This window comes from Muntiacus reevesi, chromosome 19 (genome assembly GCF_963930625.1).
Source record: "Muntiacus reevesi chromosome 19, mMunRee1.1, whole genome shotgun sequence".
NCBI classification, from domain to species: Eukaryota; Metazoa; Chordata; class Mammalia; order Artiodactyla; family Cervidae; genus Muntiacus; species Muntiacus reevesi.
Window position 1 is genome coordinate 6936848 of NC_089267.1, and position 18642 is coordinate 6955489.

General features: G+C 39.2%; 1 protein-coding gene across 1 annotated transcript in view; it reads left to right on the forward strand.

Annotated features, from left to right (window-relative positions):
• Positions 1-18642, forward strand: part of ADGRB3 (adhesion G protein-coupled receptor B3) — an 844067-nt gene that overhangs the window by 101259 nt on the left and 724166 nt on the right. The window lies entirely within an intron of this gene.

The window sequence follows — 18642 nt, forward strand, 5'->3', positions numbered from 1 at the left end:
GAGATCTTTTGAAGTCCCTTGAAGACGTGTTTAGTAAAGCCCACATAGCTGTTGGAGTTGTAATATCTTCAACCAGAAATGCTCCCCGTAGGTTAGTTACCTTAAGTCCTGTTGTCACATATCCAAGTAACGGCCTCTGTAGGGCTTGAGCTTGTAAACCCCGATGTCCAGCACACTTTCAGCTTGGATATTCCATGATTCTTCATTACAGCATTTAGAGTCCTGGAACTGTTGTCCAGGCTTGTTATTTGTTGCCCAAAATGCCCGTAATGACAGGGTTGCAAACTCCTAGAAAACTGATTTAAGACTAGAAATGAAAACTCTTGATAAAGAATATTTGCATGCATGCGTACTCAGTCACTTCAGTCGTGTCCGACTCTTTGGAACCCCTTGGACTGTAGCCCTTCAGACTCTTCTGTCCATGGGATTCTCCAGGCAAGAATACTGGAGTGGGTTGCCATTTTCTTCTCCAGGGGATCTTCCCGACCCAGGGACCGAATCTGGGTCTCCTACATTGCAGGTGAATTCTTTACCACTGAGCCGCTGGAGAAGCCCCTGAAAAAAGAGCAGATGTATTTCTTTGGATAACTGAATCATGTTTCGGCACACCTGAAATTAACACAACATTGTAAGTCAACTATATTCTGATAAAATAAAAATTAAAAAGATCCTTTAGGTTAAAGAAGCATATATCGTTTAATATAATTATCAAAGGTCATCAGAATGTTAAATTTGGACTTCCCTGGTGGTCCAGTGGTTAAGAATTGGCTTGCCAATTCAAGGCTTACAGATTCATGCCCCACTCTGGGAAGATTCCACAGGCTGGTACTGGGCATCTAAGCCCACACTCCACCACTGCTGAAGGCAAGCACCCTGGATGCCCTGCTCCACAGCAAGGGGAAGCCACCAGAATGAGCAACACAGGTTCTGCCGCCGCGGAGTAGTCCCCGCTCACCACAGCTAGAGAAAACCCACTCACAGCAGTGAAGAGCCAGAGATAGATAGACACATGATTTTAAAAAAAAGTACATTGCAGGTTATTAAAATATTCTAACATGATGTAATCAGCAGGATGCTCTTTCCTGGTTGGATTGTTTTTAAACAGACTTTCCAAATTATTTTCAATACTGTTCCATAAAGTTTGAGAAAACAAACAAAAAAGAAGTACAGACAGAAACCTGTGGTAGTACGTTGTGATTTAACCCCCTTTTCCCCAAATTCACTTTTTAGGCTAAGGTATGGTTTTCATTATAAGGAGTTACTACAATTCTGTATTTTCTTGTATTTTCGTTTACTTTTCAAGGGTCATAAGATTTGTCTTACAAGGAACATTGGGGCTTTTAGTTCTCCAGACTTGTTCCTTGGAAATAAAAAATCTAGAAATTGATGCTAGGAATGGTTTCTGTGAATTCCCTTAAGTGTACTGCATCCAACTAGTTGACACCACATTTTTCTTGGTGATAAAATGGTTGTCATTTCAATCAAATGACAAAAAACAATTCTCCAAGTGAAGCTGAGCTCCTTTGCCAAGAGGACTGTTGAACTTTTAATAGTTTCTGAGAATGAAATAATCAGGCATGTATTTGTCAGAAGCTTAATATAAATTTCTTTCTTTTGATTTTATCTGGGCATTTTTATTGAATTTTACTTGATTTGATTTTTCCAACTCTTCTGTGAGAATGGCTTTTTGCTTGTAAGTTTCACTCAAATTGACATTTTGATGGTTTAACACATTAATGATATTTCTAGAAGATAGGTTGTGTTCTTTGAAAAATAAAATATTGACAGTGTACACCAAAGGGACATTTTAAAGTACATTTTGATTTCCTTTGCAGCTTGATAACATATTTGCTGCTGTTTGGTAGCTCTCGGAGCTGTACTTTCCACTCTGTGTCCAGATGATATTGAACAATATTGTAGTACATCTTTCTGTATCTAGATTTCTGTATGCAAATTGAGTGCTTGGCTGTCTATGAATACCACAAAACCCTCCTCTCCCAGTCTAGCAATATGGGACTGAAAAAAAAAAAAACTTTCTGAAACCATGAAGGCATCTTTTCTGCAGCCACTGACTTTCCAGACAATACAGAGTCTACTTTGCTTTTCAAAATATTTTGCTTTGCAAAAACACACAAATGCATAAATAGAAGCACTTCCATAGCACTATGTGCCAGACATTCTTCTAAATTATGTATGTAATTCATGTCATATGTTTTCAACAGCATCCCTAGGATATAGGGACTGTTATTGCCCCATTTCTTGGGTGAGGAAACTGAAGCTGAAGTTGGCACGGTGAGCAGGAGACAGAGCAGGAGTCAGCAGGATAAGTTGACCAAGGGCCCCTGAACCTGACCACTGAACAGTGCTGTGCAGATCTAACTTAAATGAGCGAAATACTGTGTAGCTTCCAGCGAGACCAAGAACTATCGGAAGTTCCTACTGAAACCAGAATTCCGCAGTGTGCTTTTTTTTTTTTTTCCCATGAAGAGACATTGATGAACCTTTCTCCTTTCCACTAGGGAGAAACATACTAAGCTAAGCCACTCTGATGTAGGCCAAGAAGACATAAAGATAGAATAATTCAAGCATTAAACTAGAAGTAAATTGAGAACATCTTTGCATTGTAATCAAGTTTTTTTTTTGTTTTTTTTTTTTTAAGCATTAATGGGGGCATTAGTCTTCCCACGGGAATTCTTGTCCATCTACCTGGTTGCCCTGCCCTGGCCACACCCTTGGATGGCAGAGCTGCCCTGGAAGCTCCTCTTGTTAGAAGTGTTGGTGTTGCTGATGCTCAGTCTAGAGGTCAGTCCCTGGAACCTCTTGGAAAAGTCATCAGGAAAATACAGTGTCCCTTTGGAAAGTGTCATCTTGAACTTAAAATCCTTTCTAAATGCTCAGTTCACCCTAGGAATCAGTATCGGGGTATCAATGAATCAATGAGCTTCTGTTATTTATTGTTAGGACTCTGTTTCTCTTAGGAACCTTGGTTATCTTAAGGAAACATACACCATCGGATTTCTCAACCAAGTAACCTCCAATGCAGAGTGCCCTATGCAGTGCTAGAGATTGGGGTGGACGCTGCAGATGAAAGGTGCTTGCAGCGGGGGATCTGAGGACCGTCATGAAACTGAGCCTGGAGGGATGTCTCTGGCTTCTGGAGATCCAGAGCCTGAATTTTTACGGGGCTTCTGGGCTCTGGGGCAGGCAGTGAAGGGCCCTGAGCTAGCTTATGCAGGTATAAGAATTCCTGAGAATCTATTTCCCACACTATTTACAGAATCAGGGCCAAAGTTTCCATTATTGTTCAATTGTAGTTCTTGCAATTACTGTTGCTGATATGGTAGCACTTTTCAGAGCAGTTAACATCAGTGCCATGCTGAGGGAAGCATAGTCAGATAATGGCTTTTCTCCTTGCTTTATTGATTCTCCATTTACAAATACACATTTTTTTCCTCTTTATTCTTAGTATGGATCCCACTTCTAGAAGCCAAAAATCTATTATGCCAAGTTATGAACTGGTGAAAGCCACCTCCTTGGCTCTGGGAATACAAAGATGAATAAGAAATCGCCTTTGCCTGAGAGAAGTTTATAGTCTAGTAGCAGAAGGACGCTTGAAGAATAAGGCAACTGGTATTTGGAAATAAGACTGTATCCTATTCCATTTGTTTACTTGCCTCCTTCTATGATTAAACAGTGAAGCTTGGGGAAGCAGGGCCAGTGTCTCATTTATCTTTATAAATGCCTGGCACTTAAAATCTTTTCAAAGCTGAATCAGGTGCATATCTAAATTCTTACATTCAATTAAATGTACAGTAATGTTATACTTAAAGTTTTAGTAGCTTTTAAACCATAAACAATGAATCTTGATCTTGTAAAAGTCATTCCCATTCCCTAAACTTCTGGAATGATCCATGATAAGAGGTTGATGACACATCAGGAAAGAGAATGCAATTAATCCCACAAGAGGAGTAGCATTTTGTTTCTGTATATATGTCTGTACTGCTGTATAGAATTTAAACACTGTAATGTCTCTTTCCTTTAGAAATTTGCATTTTAAGATGTCGGTATTATGACCCACATCTAGCAAACATCCAGTACAGAGGTACTGTGGAGCCGGAAGGAAGACTGAAACATGGGCACGTCAGGGTTGAAATGCTCCCCGCCACCCAGAGGAAAGCTACAGGCTGTTGCCTCTTGGCTGATGAAGGGCTATACCACAGTCCTCTCTCTTTCTCCCGTTTTCTCCCTTCTCTGCTCCTTGTTGGGCTCCCACCTTTCTAGGAGGAGAGCTGGAAAGAAGGAGGTAATACTCAAGGGTAGATTCCATAATCTTCAACAGCTCAGTTGCAAGGGGAAGTAGTAGTAGAAGATGCTAAAACTAATGGATTAAATGGGGCTTTTTAATTATATGTAGCTTTCCTTGATGTGTGAGAGCCCTTGTTTTCATTAGTCATGAGGCCGAGTTAGCTTTTTCCCTAGATGTTAATCCACAGATTGAGACAGCATACTGCTTTGATGTCAGTCACAGACCTGCAGGGTAATGTTCAGAAAGGAAGAAGAAAAATCTTAATTAGTCACATAAGCAGGGGAAAAAAAATCTTTAGGAAGAAAACAAGAAGGAATTAATGGTTTGTCTGGATTACAGCCAAGTAAAAAGTAAGTCAGATGTGTGGTTTGAGCAAGTTTAAGAAAGTATCTGAAAGAAATACAAATGATATAGAAGTCCTTTCTTCCAAGTCTGCTGAAGATGAGAGAGACTTGAGAATAATAGTGATGATAAGACAGGCATATAAATGAATAAGTGAATATTTGATCAGTAATCTCATAACTAATCTTTTTTCTCAAAAGAGTGTTTTCCCATAGATATCTTAATTCTCATGGTACCGGTTTATTATCGGTCAACTATTTAATGAAAAAAATCACATGGCTTCACTAGACTTTACATTATTTCTGTTTGAGTCTTCTATAAGGATTATGCATTATGCTTCAAGGCAATAGCATAAGCTATAATATACTTACAGTTTAATGCATAACTTAAGTTGCATTTCAGGATGTCAAGATGAGTACAGACCAGTCCAGTCACACAAAAAGAACTTCTGAAGAAAACAAAAGCCTAAAATTTCAAACTATGACATTACAATATTATCTACAGTAACTCATTCTTTTATTAGGAAGCTTCAAGATCAGAACATAAATGTTTCAAAAAATGGTATTCTTCAAGTAAATGCACTTTCTAATAATATGAAGTAAGACTAATGATCAAACTCATGATTTTTATGCACTTTTTGGCTTACTCATGTTTTAAACAGAAGCATAGTTTATAGCATGCACTGACATATGCCTAAATCTAATTATTTTCATTTATAGTGAAACAGTGAATAATATAATTTTAGTCACTTTTACAATGTAAAATTAGATTTAGTTCCAAGAATGAAAAAGAAATGAGATATATTTAGATATTACCAACTTACAGACGTGTGGATTACATTATCACTATATGCAGATATTGATCACTATTTATAAAAGTAATAGATTTGAATAAATTAAATAGTATTCATCGACAACTTAAATGCATATCAATATACCTTGCCATATGTGCATATATACTCATATCTATTCTGTACTTTCAAGTTGTTTTCTAAGACTTTATTTTTTAATAGTTTAAAAAAACACACAGTGCTAACTTCATGGATATATTTAGCTTATCTTCTTATAGATGTATTTTGTAAATCAGTTAATATTATGCCTTATAATAGTAAAATAATTCCTTATTACATAATTGGTAATTTAAAAACACAATTTACTAGTTTTAAAATTTTGTTTAATTGTTTTAAAGTATTTACGCATTGAACGGTTTTTTAAAGGAAATTGTTTCAACTTATAAAAGTTATAACAATTTGAAATTCAGAGATGAATAAATACCGTCCTATCACAGGACCATTGCTGGAAATGTGTGGGACTGGGAGACAGTGTGTGACAGGCAGATGGAGAAGAGGTCTGCAGGACTGCGGGTCAGGGGGTCCAGGAGGATTTGCAGAGTGTGTCTCTGAGGCGGACAGGATTCAGGCTGGAGTGCAGGAGCTCTGCGGGGGACAGAGCTGAAGCAGAGGCGAGACTCTACCCTCGCTGTGTATCCACCGGCCCTGGAGCCTTTGCTCCACAACAAAAGCCGCCACAGTGAGAAGCTCAGGCACCGCGAGGAAGAGTAGCCTCTGCCCACCACGTCTAGAGAAAGCCTGTGAGTAGGGGCGAAGACCCAGTGAAACCAAGAATAAATAAATAAATAGCCCAGATGTTTTTGATGTGCCATCAGGGTTAAGAAAAAGTATTGATAATTTTCAAACTTTGGAAAGCATCAAAATCACCTGGAGAACAAGTTACAGGACCCCACCCCAGTGTTTCTGATTGACCGGGGGCTGGACCAAATATATGTTTCTGATATCATCTCAGAAATATGTGTGTTGCTGTTGGTCTTGGTCCATACTCTGAGAGCCACCGCTCACCATCTTTACGAGAATTTTGGTTTGAAGATGCGAGAGTGCTAACCAGTAAACAGAGAGGGAACCTTCTCAAATTCTTCATGGAAGAAGTGTATGTATGTGCATGCTCAGCTGCTAAGTCATGTCCGAAGAACCCCCATAGACTGCAGTCTTCCAGGCTCTTCTGCCCATGGGATTTTCATGGAAGAAGGTGAGATCACAAATAGATATATAAATATGAACTTCAAAATAAAACGAGGTTCATAGACATATTTAGTACCAAAAAACTAGTTAAATAAATTGTAGAGTGGGCAGAAGTTTCTCACAAGACTTGAGAAAGAAAGGACTGTTAACGACAGCTTGTATCAGAGGAATGTAGAATACAGATGGAGAGGACTAAATACATCCTCCCCTCTTCTCCCAGGGTGCTTCAGAGCATTTCATTTTTGAACATTTCTATTCCATTTTTGCTTTTTGAGCTCTGCAAACCTACAGATTATCTTCTGTCAAGTTCTTACTACCTATTCATAGCTAGGCATTCACATTGAAATTTAGCATCTTTCCCCTTTATCCTGACTGGAGTTTACCCATGCTGGGGATACCTCTGGAAAAAGTAATACTTAGCAATGCTATAACTTATCAAGAATACCCAAGAAGTTCATGGTAATGGAGTTCTGAGGTTTTTGAAAATTCAGAGGGCAAAAGATCAAAATGCGTTGAGTCCTGGAGGTTCTGCCTGTTATCCTAAAGATGTGGTTTCAGTCTTAGGGGTGTGCAAAAGGAGTAGATACAAGAAGACACTGAATTTGACATGAAATTTTGAAAGAGCCATATGGATATTTAAATGCATATCAGGGTGATGGTAATGTAGAAGAAAAACGTGAGTTCTGTAAGAACATTCTGTAAGAACACTGAGGAGTGTCCCAGATACTGGAGGATGGTAATTAAAAATGGGAGCAGGTGGAGGTATACAGATGACAAGGACATTCCAAGGAGAGGAGGCTCCTCAGCAGTCTAGCCAGAGGCACGCTTATCACTGAAAGAGAACCAGGGAGCCTGAGGAGGACGCGGGGTACCCTCTCAACAAAACATTTGGAAGGACAGTCAGCTCTTCACTTGGAAGTGTTTATAGAATGATTTGGGAAGGAGAGTCCAGGTTTTGGTTCAGATTAGGTCTGTTGATCAGGCCACATGAGAGGCCTCCTACTTCTTACCCTATTGATGGAGTTTAATCTGGGCTTCTGGTACATCTGGTACTTGACTGAGTGAAGTTAAGTAATAAAATACAGAAATCACACAAAGTCAGTACTTCTATGAAAATGGCTAATGCTAATGCTAAAGCTCAAGAAAAACCTCAAAAACTGTGATGATTATCTCACTGCCCATGGTACTCCTAATTACTGTTCTTAGTTTCCCATTGTAGGTAAAAACTAAAAAAAAAAAAAAACAAAAAAACTATATATCTGCATCCTCAATCTTGTTGACTCCTCATCTCGTTCACAATAATGTGCTTAAATCATCCAGGATTCATTTCAGGTACTAAAAATTCATGGTTATTTTTTCTGCCTCATGGTCTTTACTGTTCTCTTTGCTTTGGATACTGTCAACTTCACCTCTTGCCTGAGACTGATGTATCTACCTAGGGTCACTGGTTATGAGCTCCATAACCATCTCTATAACACTCAGCATACCTGGGAATATTTGCTCTGTTTTTTTTTTTTTTTTTCCCTTCTAGCCTGATACTTTGAGGAAATAATCTCTTCTATCAAATTTACTGCTCTACATGTCATGTTTAGTACACACATAGCATGTGATACAAAGTTATTTGAAAGAATGAATAATCAAGTTCTAGAATTGAGGTTATTAATTAAACTACAAAATATATATCGTTAAATCTAAGGCACATCTGACATGAAAAAAATAGACTTACCCCAGTTTCTAAAAGCCTGCTGAGAGTATCTAACACAGGTTTACTTTTCTATGGCGGAGGGTACAATGATGACTTGTTAGCATCTGAGAAATTGATTAAATTGCCTTACAGTTATAGGGTGTATAAAGGACAGGGAAGCCTGGAATGCTGCAGTCCGTGGGGTGGGAAAAAGTTGGACATGATTTGGTGACTGAACACCAACAAATGCATATGATAGAGAAGAAACCAGGTAAACATAAGTTTACAGACTAAAAATAGAAATACATCTATTAATGTGGAAAGTACTGAGAAGGTTATGATGGTTGAACTGTGTGATTGTGCCTATATTAAAATATATTGGAAAAAATAAAATACACTGAAAACTAAATTTTAGCTTAATCGAATTGATTATATAGAGTTTTTTCTTAGCATGCTAAGCTTTGAAATTTTGTAACAAAATTAGGAGGGAAAAATTCCACCTTCAAATTTATTCTCTGGGAAGGTTTCTAGCCTGGATACTAAGGGTTATCCTATCACCATGCCTTGCTTGAAACAGCTATTCAGTGGAGGTTTAAGGCATTAGACTGGATTTAATTTATGGAGAAAAAGAACTAGGTATTGCATAATCCCATATTAGGGGCACACTCTGGAAACCTGTTTTTTGCCCTTCTGTCTTAAAATAGATGAATGCTTCAGTTTTGATGAAAGCATTTAAGTGAAAAGATTTAAAAATTTTTATAATACAGCAGCTACTGAATTCTCCTTTTCCTCTAAGAATATTTTACTACAATTATTGGCTTTGAAATTTTTATTATGGATGGAGAATGATATGACTTTGAATAGCTTATCAATGTTTTATAACAAAATGAAACGTTATATTTGATATCATGATAATAATGATTACAAGAGTGATTTTTATCCTTATTATCAGTAACAGGAAGTTGAAAAATAATTCATAAAAATTTTTTTAATATAGATTACTTTGAATATCTCCATGAAAATAAAAATATATTAAACTATGCTCGTTTGAAAAGTAGTCCCAACACCCAAAATCACTTACTGCTAATAGTCGTTTTATTTTCTGTCAGTCTATCTTTTTAAAAAGCATACTTGAGTTAGTCATGTCATTTTAATGTCTCATATATTTCAATAAGACTATTTCCCTCAATAGGACATAATGAGCTTTCCTCTATGTAATAGAAAATACTACACGTGATTATGATATACTCTACCCTGTGAATACATCATAATTTGTTTAACTTAAAAAAAATTGACTGATGTGTTCCAATGTTTCTTTATAATGTAACAATGACTGTTTCTATGCTTAAATCTTTATGTAAGTCTCAGGTTATCATTGTTCATAACTGGAATTACTGTATTAGGAGTTATGAATAAAGTAGAAGAGTTGTTTCAAATAGGAACAGCTCCCCCTATCCTTCATAGCACTGAGTATTTTGTAACTTCTTTTTTAGTAGAAAGATACTACCAGTACTATTTTTATCTATTTCATTATTAGTGATGTTGCAGGTTTTCCCCATGTTTAAAAGTCAGTTGTATACTTTTTCACCAGGAAGAGAAAGTAAAATAATAATAATAATAATAATCTTGTTTAAATTTGTATCTAACAAAATAAAAAGTACCTAGGAGTAAACTTAACTGAGGACTCCAGCTTGTGCTTCATCCAGTCCAGCGTTTCTCATGATGTACTCTGCATATAAGTTAAATAAGCAGGGTGACAGTATACAGCCTTGATGTACTCCTTTTCCTATTTGGAACCAGTCTGTTGTTCCATGTCCAGTTCTAACTGTTGCTTCCTGACCTGCATACAGGTTTCTCAAGAGGCAGGTCAGGTGGTCTAGTATTCCCATATCTTTCTGAATTTTCCACTGGTGGTTGTGTTCCACACAGTCAAAGGCTTTGGTGTAATCAGTAAAGCAGAAATAGATGTTTTTCTGGAACTCTCTTGCCTTTTCGATGATCCAACGATTGTTGGGCAATTTGATCTCTGGTTCCTCTGCCTTATCTAAATCCAGCTTGAATATCTGGAAGTTCACAGTTCAATACTGTTGAAGCCTGGCTTAGAGAATTTTGAGCATTACTTTGCTAGTGTGTGAGACAAGTGCAACTGTGCAGTAGTTTGAGCATTCTTTGGCATTGCCTTTCTTTGGGATTGGAATGGAAACTCACCTTTTCTGGTCCTATGGCCACTACAGAGTTTTCCAAATTTGCTGGCATATTCTGCGCAGCACTTTCATGGCATCATCTTTTAGGATTTGAAATAGCTCAGGTGGGATTCCATCACCTCCACTAGCTTTGTTTGTAGTGAGGCTTCCTAAGGCCCACTTGACTTCACACTCTAGGATGTTTGGCTCTAGGTGAGTGATCACAGCATTGTGATTATCTGGGTCATGAAGATCTTTTTTGTACAGTTCTTCAGTGTATTCTTGCCACCTCTTCTTAATATCTTCTGCTTCTGTTAGGCCCATACCATTTCTGTCCTTTATTGAGCCCATCTTTGCATGAAATGTTCCCTTGGTATCTCTAATTTTCTTGAAGAGACCTCTAGTGTTTCCCATTCTCTTGTTTTCCTCTATTTCTTTGCACTGATCACTGAGGAAGGCTTTCTTATCTCTCCTTGCTATTCTTTGGATCTCTGCATTCAAATAGGTATATCTTTCCTTTTCTCCTTTGTCTTTAATTTCTCTTCTTTTCTCAGCTATGTATAAGGCCTCCTCAGACAGCCATTTTGCCTTTTTCTTCTTGGGGATGGTCTTGATCACTGCAGCTGGTACAGTGTCACAAACTCCCATCCATAGTTCTCAGACACTCTGTCTATCAGAGCTAATCTGGCGTAAGATGGCAGAGTAGAAGGACATGTGCTCATCTTCTCCTGTGAGAACTCCAAAACCACAGCTCGCTGCTGAACAACTGTCGATGGAGAATGTTGGATCCCACTGAAAAAAGATACCCCACATCCAAGGGCAAAGGAGAAGCCCCAGCAAGATTGTGGGAGGGGAAACATCACATTTAGATTCACACCCTTTACTGCTGCAGACACTCAGAGGGCTCAAACAAACCTTGTGCACACAAGGGCCCAGCGATCCCACAGAGACTGAGACAGATCAGTGTCTGAGCATCTCCTGAGGAGGTACGGGTCAGCAGTGGCCTGCCGCAGGGGCAGGGGCTCTGGGTGCAGCAGACCTGAGTATGGCATAAGCCCTCTTGGAGGAGGTCGCCATTACCCCACCATAGAGCTGCCAGAACTTACACAGGCCTGGGGAAACAGACTCTTGGAGGGCACAAACAAAACCTTGTGTGCACCAAGACCCAGGAGAAAGGAGCAGTGACCCCACAAGTGACTGACCCAGACTTGCCTGTGAGTGTCCAGATGCCTCTGGCAGAGGCCTGGGTCACTGGTGGCCTGCTGCAGGGTCGGGGGCATTGAGTGCCCCAGTGCATGCATGGGACCTTTTCAAGGACGTGATCTTCATTACCAATACCTTCACTACCTACCATTATCTTCCTTACCTCCATCATAGTTTGGCCTCAGGTCAAACAACAGGGAGGGAACACAGGCCCACCCATCAACAGAAAATTGGATTAAGACCCAGATTCCCCCTCAGTCTCTCCCATCAGGAAGCTTCGATAAGCCTCTTATGCTTATCTATTAGAGGCTAGACAGAATGAAAACCACAATCACAGAAAACTAACCTATCTGATCACAAGGACCATAGCCTTGTCGAAATCAGTGAAGCTGTGAGTCATGCCCTGTAGGGCCACCCAAGACAGACAGGTCATGGTGGAGAATTCTGAAAAAAATGTGGTCCACTGGAGAAGGGAATGGCAAACCACTTCAGTATTCTTACCTAGAGAACCCCATGAACAGTATGAAAAGACAAAAATATATAACAGTGAAAGATGAACCCCCCAGGTCAGTAGGTGCCCAATATGCTACTGGAGGTCAGTGGAGAACTAACTCCAGAAAGAATGAGGAGATGGAGCCAAAGCAAAAACAACAGCCAGTTGTGGATGTGACTGATGATAGAAGTAAAGTCCAATGCTATAAAGAGCAATATTGCATAGGAACCTGGAATGTTAGGTCCATGAGTACGCAAATTGGAAGTAGTCAAACAGGAGATGGCAAGAGTAAAGGTCGACATTTTAGGAATCAGTGAACTAAAATGGACTGAAATGGGTGAATTTAACTCAGATGACCATTACTTCTACTACCGTAGGCAAGAATCCCATAGAAGAAATGAAATAGCCATCATAGTCAACAAAAGTCTGAAATGCAGTACTTGGATGCAATCTCAACAATGACCGAAGGATCTGTGTTCCTTTCCAAGGCAAACCATTCAGTGTCATAGTAATCCAAGGCTGTGCCCCGACCAGTAAAGCTGAAGAAGCTGAAGTTGAACGGTTCTTTGAAAACCTACAGGACCTTCTAGAACTAACACCCAAAAAAGGTGTCCTTTTCATTATAGGAGACTGGAATGCAAAAGTAGGAAGTCAAGAGATCCCTGGAGTAACAGGGAAATTTGGCCTTGACATACAAATGAAACAGGGCAAAGGCTAACAGAGTTTTATCAAGAGAACGAACTGGTCATAACAAACACCCTCTTTCAACAACACAAGAGAAGACTCTATACCTGGACATCACCAGATGGTCAATACTAAAATTAGATTGATTATTTTCTTTGCAGCCAAAGATAGGGAGGCTCTATACAGTCAGCAAAAACAAGACCAGGAACTGACTATGGCTCAGATCATGAAATCCTTATTGCCAAATTCAGACTTAAATTGAAGAAAGTAGGGAAAACCACTAGACCATTCAGGTATGACCTAAATCATATCCCTTGGGATTGTACAGTAGAAGTGACAAATAGACTTTAGGGGTAGATGGTTATGAAATCACAAGTGTAAAGACATAAAATAAGAGCATTGCTGGTGATTTGAAGAGGAGTCTGGATGGCGTGTTTGACCCGAGTAGGGGAGGGAGTTGTCACAGGTGGAGTCTGAGAAATGAGTGGAGTCCAGGACTTGTATCATCTTGCAGGTCCCCGTAGTGGACCAGTAGAGTGGGAATTCTCAGTATATTTTGTGCAGAGAAGTGGTATAATCTGACAAACATTTTAAATGTGTTGCATTGGCCCCTGAGCTGAGAACAGTTGAAGGACCACAGCAGAAGCCAAGAGACCAGCTGGGAGACAATTCCCATAACCCAGGACAGAACATGGTGATGGAATGAATGAGAGCAGTAACTGTGGTGATAAGAAATGGTGGAGACAGTGGGACTCACTAGAGATGGACTATACTTAGAAGCAAGAGCCTGCCATTTCCTGAATGGTCAATATGGAATATAGAGGAAAGAGCCACCAACGGGGAAGGGCCTGAGAACTTTGGGATGAGCAGCTGTAAGAATGAAGCTGACCTTAATGAGATAAGGAAGCCCAGTCTTTGCAAGAAGTTTATGTTTGGTTTGGGTCATAATAAATCTGGGAAACATATTTCACATTGCCTACGTATAACAGAGGTCCCTGTGTACACTAGGCTGGAGTTTCACAAAGGTCCTAGTAGAGATGAAAATGTGAAAGTTGTCAGTGAATAAGTTCAGTCGCTCAGTCGTGTCTGAATCTTTGTGACCCATGGATGGCAGCACACCAGGCTTCCCTGTCCATCACCAACTCCCGGTGTTTACTCAAACTCATGTCCATCAGGGATGCCATCCAACCATCTCATCCTCTGTCGTCCCCTTCTCCTCCTGCCTTCAGTCTTTTCCAGCACCAGGGTCTTTTCCAATGAGTCAGTTCTTTGCATCAGTTGGCCAAAGTATTGCCATTTCAGCTTTAGAATCAGTCCTTCCAATGAAGATTCAGGACTTATCTCCTTCAGGATGGACTGGTTGGATCTCCTTGTAGTCCAAGGGACTCTCAAGAGTCTTCTCCAACACCACAGTTCAAAAGCACCAATTCTTCATTGCTCAGCTTTCTTTATAGTCCAATTCTCAATGACTACTGGAAAAATCATATCTTTAACTAGATGGACCTGTGTTGGCAAAGTAGTGTCTCTGCTTTTTAATATGCTGTCTAGGTTGGTCATAGCTTTTCTTCCAAGGAGCAAGCATCTTTTAATTTCATGGCCGCAGTCACCACCTGCAGTGATTTTGGAGCCAAAGAAAATAAAGTCTCTCACTGTTTCCCCTTCGATTTGCTATGAAGTGATGGGACCAGATGCCATGATCTTAGTTTCCTGAATGTTGAGCTTTAAGCCAACTTTTTCACTCTCCTCTTTCACTTTCATCAAGAGGCTCTTTAGTTCTTCTTCACTTTCTGCCATAAGGGTGGTGTCAACTGCATATCTGAGGTTATTGATATTTATTCTGGCAATCTTGATTCCAGCTTGTGCTTCGTCCAGCCCGGCATTTTGCATGATGTACTCTGCATATAAGTTAAATAAGCAGGGTGACAGTACACAGCCTTGACGTATTCTTTTTCCAATTTTGAACCAGTCCATTGTTCCATGTCCTGTTCTAATGGTTACTTCTTGACCTGCATACAGGTTTCTCAGCAGACAGGTAAGGTGGTCTGATATTCCTTCCCGTCTCTTTAAGAATTTTCCACAATTTGTTGTAATCTACATAGCCAAAGACTTTAGCATAATCAGTGAAGTAGAAATAGATGTTTTTTCTGGAATTCTCTTTTACTGTGATTCAAGAGATGTTGGCAATTTGATCTCTGGCTTCTCTGCCTTTTCTAAATCCAGCTTGCCTGTCTGGAAGTTCTCAGTTCACATACTGTTCACCTAGCTTGGAGAATTTTGAAGATTACTTTGCTAGCGTGTAAGATGAGTGCAATTTTGCAGGAGTTTGAACATTCTTTGACATTGCCATGGCAATGCTATTGCCATTGTCAGTGCATAGTTAAGATTAAAATTTAAAATGTAATTATGTGGTGTTAAGAAGAAAATGACTCTAAATAGAGAAGAGCTGTGAGAACTATGAGCTGGGTCTGTCCAATGTTAACATTTGGAGATACTGAGAGGATACCGCCAAGGAGACAGAAAGGAACTCTTCCTAATATAGAAAACTAAGTGTGTACTGTGCTGTACTAAATCCAGAAAGGGAAAGGAATGCAATATACACCGTGATTAATATCATTGACACTCTTGTATGTTGTATGTGAAAGTTTTTAATAGAGTAAATCCTAAGAGACCAAATGACAAGGAAAATATAATTTTGTTTAATTTCATATCTTTATGAGATGATGGATGGTCACTAAACTTATTGGGGTAATCATTGCATGATCTATTTAAGTCAAATCATTATGCAATATACCTTTACACAGTGTTATATGTCAACTATATATCAGTAAAACCCAAAGAAAAATTACTAAAAATATTATTTGAGCAGAATGAAACCATTTGTGGGTGCTTTAGGTTCCGAGAAAATGGTGATGAACAAGATATAATTTATTGGCAGTAAACTGGCTGTGCACCTCTACGGGGAAAAGAAAGAGAAGAACAGGGAATGGATGTGAAGTAACATTTCACATTCTGCTGTTGGTCAGTAAAATGAGGACAAATCCCTAACCAATGACCTAGCATCATGGTGGTCAGTGATGACCTCACTGTGTTCTTCTCTTCTGTGCAATATTTTTTTTAACCAAAGTAATTATTTAGTGTGTAGATTTTGTAATAGATAAAATAAAAAGGAAATGTTTTAACAATTATTTGATACTTCTATCCTTTCAGGAAAAAATGAAATTTGTCTTTACAACCCAAGTATTAACCTTACAATTAGGTGATTATCAGTTCAGTTCAGTCGCTCAGTCGTGGCTGACTCTTTGCGACCACGTGGACCACAGCATGCCAGGCCTCCTGTCCATCACCAATTCCTGGAGTCCACCTAAACTCATGTCCATAGAGTCAGGGATGCCACCCAACCATCTCATCCCCTGCCATCCCCTTCTCCTCCTGCCTTCACTCTTTCCCAGCATCAGGGTCTTTTCAAATGAGTCAGTTCTTTGCATCAGGTGGCCGAAGTATTGGAGTTTCAGCCTCAGCATCAGTCCTTCCAATGAATATTGATCTCTTTTAGGATGGACGGGTTGGATCTCCCTGCAGTCCAAGGGACTCTCAAGAGTCTTCTCCAACACGACAGTTCAAAAGCATCAATTCTTCGGCGTTCAGCTTTCTTTATAGTTCAACTCTCACATCCATACATGACCACTGGAAAAATCAAAGCCTTGATTAGACAGACCTTTGTTGGCAAAGTAACATCTCTGCTTTTTAATATGCTGTCTAGGTTGGTCATAACTTTCCTTCCAAGGAGTTAGTGTCTTTTAATTTCGTGGCTACAGTCACCATTTGCAGTGATCATGGAGCCCCCCAAAATAAAGTCAGCCACTGTTTCCACTGTTTCTCCATCTATTTGCCATGAAATGATGGGACCAGATGCCATGATCTTAGTTTTCTGAATGTTGAACTATAAGCCAACTTTTTCACTCTCCTCTTTCACTTTCATCAAGAGACTCTCTAGTTCTTCCCTTTCTGCTATAAAGAGTGCTTATAGTATAGGTGATTATAGTAATGAAAAAGAAAATTATTCCACTTGTAAGTGAATCCCAAATATCGTTTCACTTTTTCAAAGTCACATAGCCAGTATATGCTACAGGAAGCACCTTTACGATGTCTGGGGTGACACCCCTGAAAATGTCCCTTTTTCTTTCTTTGTTGTATATATCTTGAATGAGATGAATCATAGAAGGACAGAAACCTGCACTACCTGAGTGGATTAGCTTGAATAATGAATAGGAAGAGAGTGATTGGAAGAACCAGCTTCTTCTGGGCTTTTTGTTGGGAAGGGACACTGAGCTAGATATTGGCAAAATATGTACAGTCATGCAGGAGTTTTGTTGTGATTTGTTTTTAAGGTGGGAGAAAGTTGAGCATGCTTTAGTATGCTGATGAAAATTTTCCTGTAGAGAAGAACAGTTTGATGATAGAATGAGTCAAGAGGATAAAAGCTTATTTTTAAATAGATGAGAAGAGAATGGATCCTGGTCTACAACTGGGGAGACCTTCTTCAATTTTGAGCTTGCAGGAGATGAAAGAACCTGAGTCTGTAGGTATGTGTGCATGTGGATGGCAGATACACAGATAAGAGCCCTTGGAAACTCTTTTCTGCTTATTTATAATTTGTGATTATAAACTCAGCTGTAAGTGAGGCAGGGTGATGTTGAAGTTCTAGGAAAAAAATACATATGGAGTGGTTAGTTGTCCGGGAATATGAATTGTCCTTAACTCTGACTTATTTTTCAAAAATCATAGAACTAAAATACATAATGTATGTTTACATATTCAAATTGTAGGTTAATTATTAATAGATCTCATGCCATACCTTGTTATTTGTTATAGATTTTAAAATATCAGTGGTCATTTTGTTTTGTTATATCCCCTGCTTGGTTTTAAATACAGTAATTGTCCTACATATGAACCTTCAAGTTGCAAACTTTCAGAGATGAGGACATGCATTTGCATGTCTAATCATGTAAATTAGTTCACCTCTCTGGCCTGCATTGGCATACGTGTGCGTCCTCCATAAGTGGCTGTGGTTTTGTGTACATTACTGCATATTACTGTATAGAGTACAGTAGCATAGTATCTTTATTTCAAGCCCAGGATGTATGGAAGCAAGTGTAAAAGCACTGGTGATGGAGCTGGTACTGCTAACAAGCGCTTGGAAACAAAAGTGAAAATGATTAAGAGAGTGGAGTGAGACAAAAAGGTGGTAGTTGTTACTTGTTCTTATAACATGAATCATTCAACCACTGGCAAGATTCTAAAGAACAAGCACACGATCATGGAACATGTGAAGTCTGCTGTGCCAACGATGTTGACAATAATATAAAAGAAGCTTGGAGAAGTGACGGGGGAGATGGAGAAACTTTTAAGTGCATAGATGCAGGGTCAGCATCAGTCTCCAGTCCTACTCAGCCTAATTCTGATTCAAGAGAAAGCTAAAAACCTTCATGAAGACTTGAGGAAGAAACATAGTGAAGTATCAGAGCATCTTTTAATGCCAGCCATGGTTGGTTTCATCAGTTCAAGGCTAGAGCCAACCTTTACAATGTAAAGGTAAATGGCAAGGCAGTGAGTGCAGATTTGGTAGCTGCCAGAGAGCATCTTGAAACGCTTTGAGAAATTACGGATGAAGGTACATATTTACCTGAGCAGGTTTCTAATCTGGTTGAGACA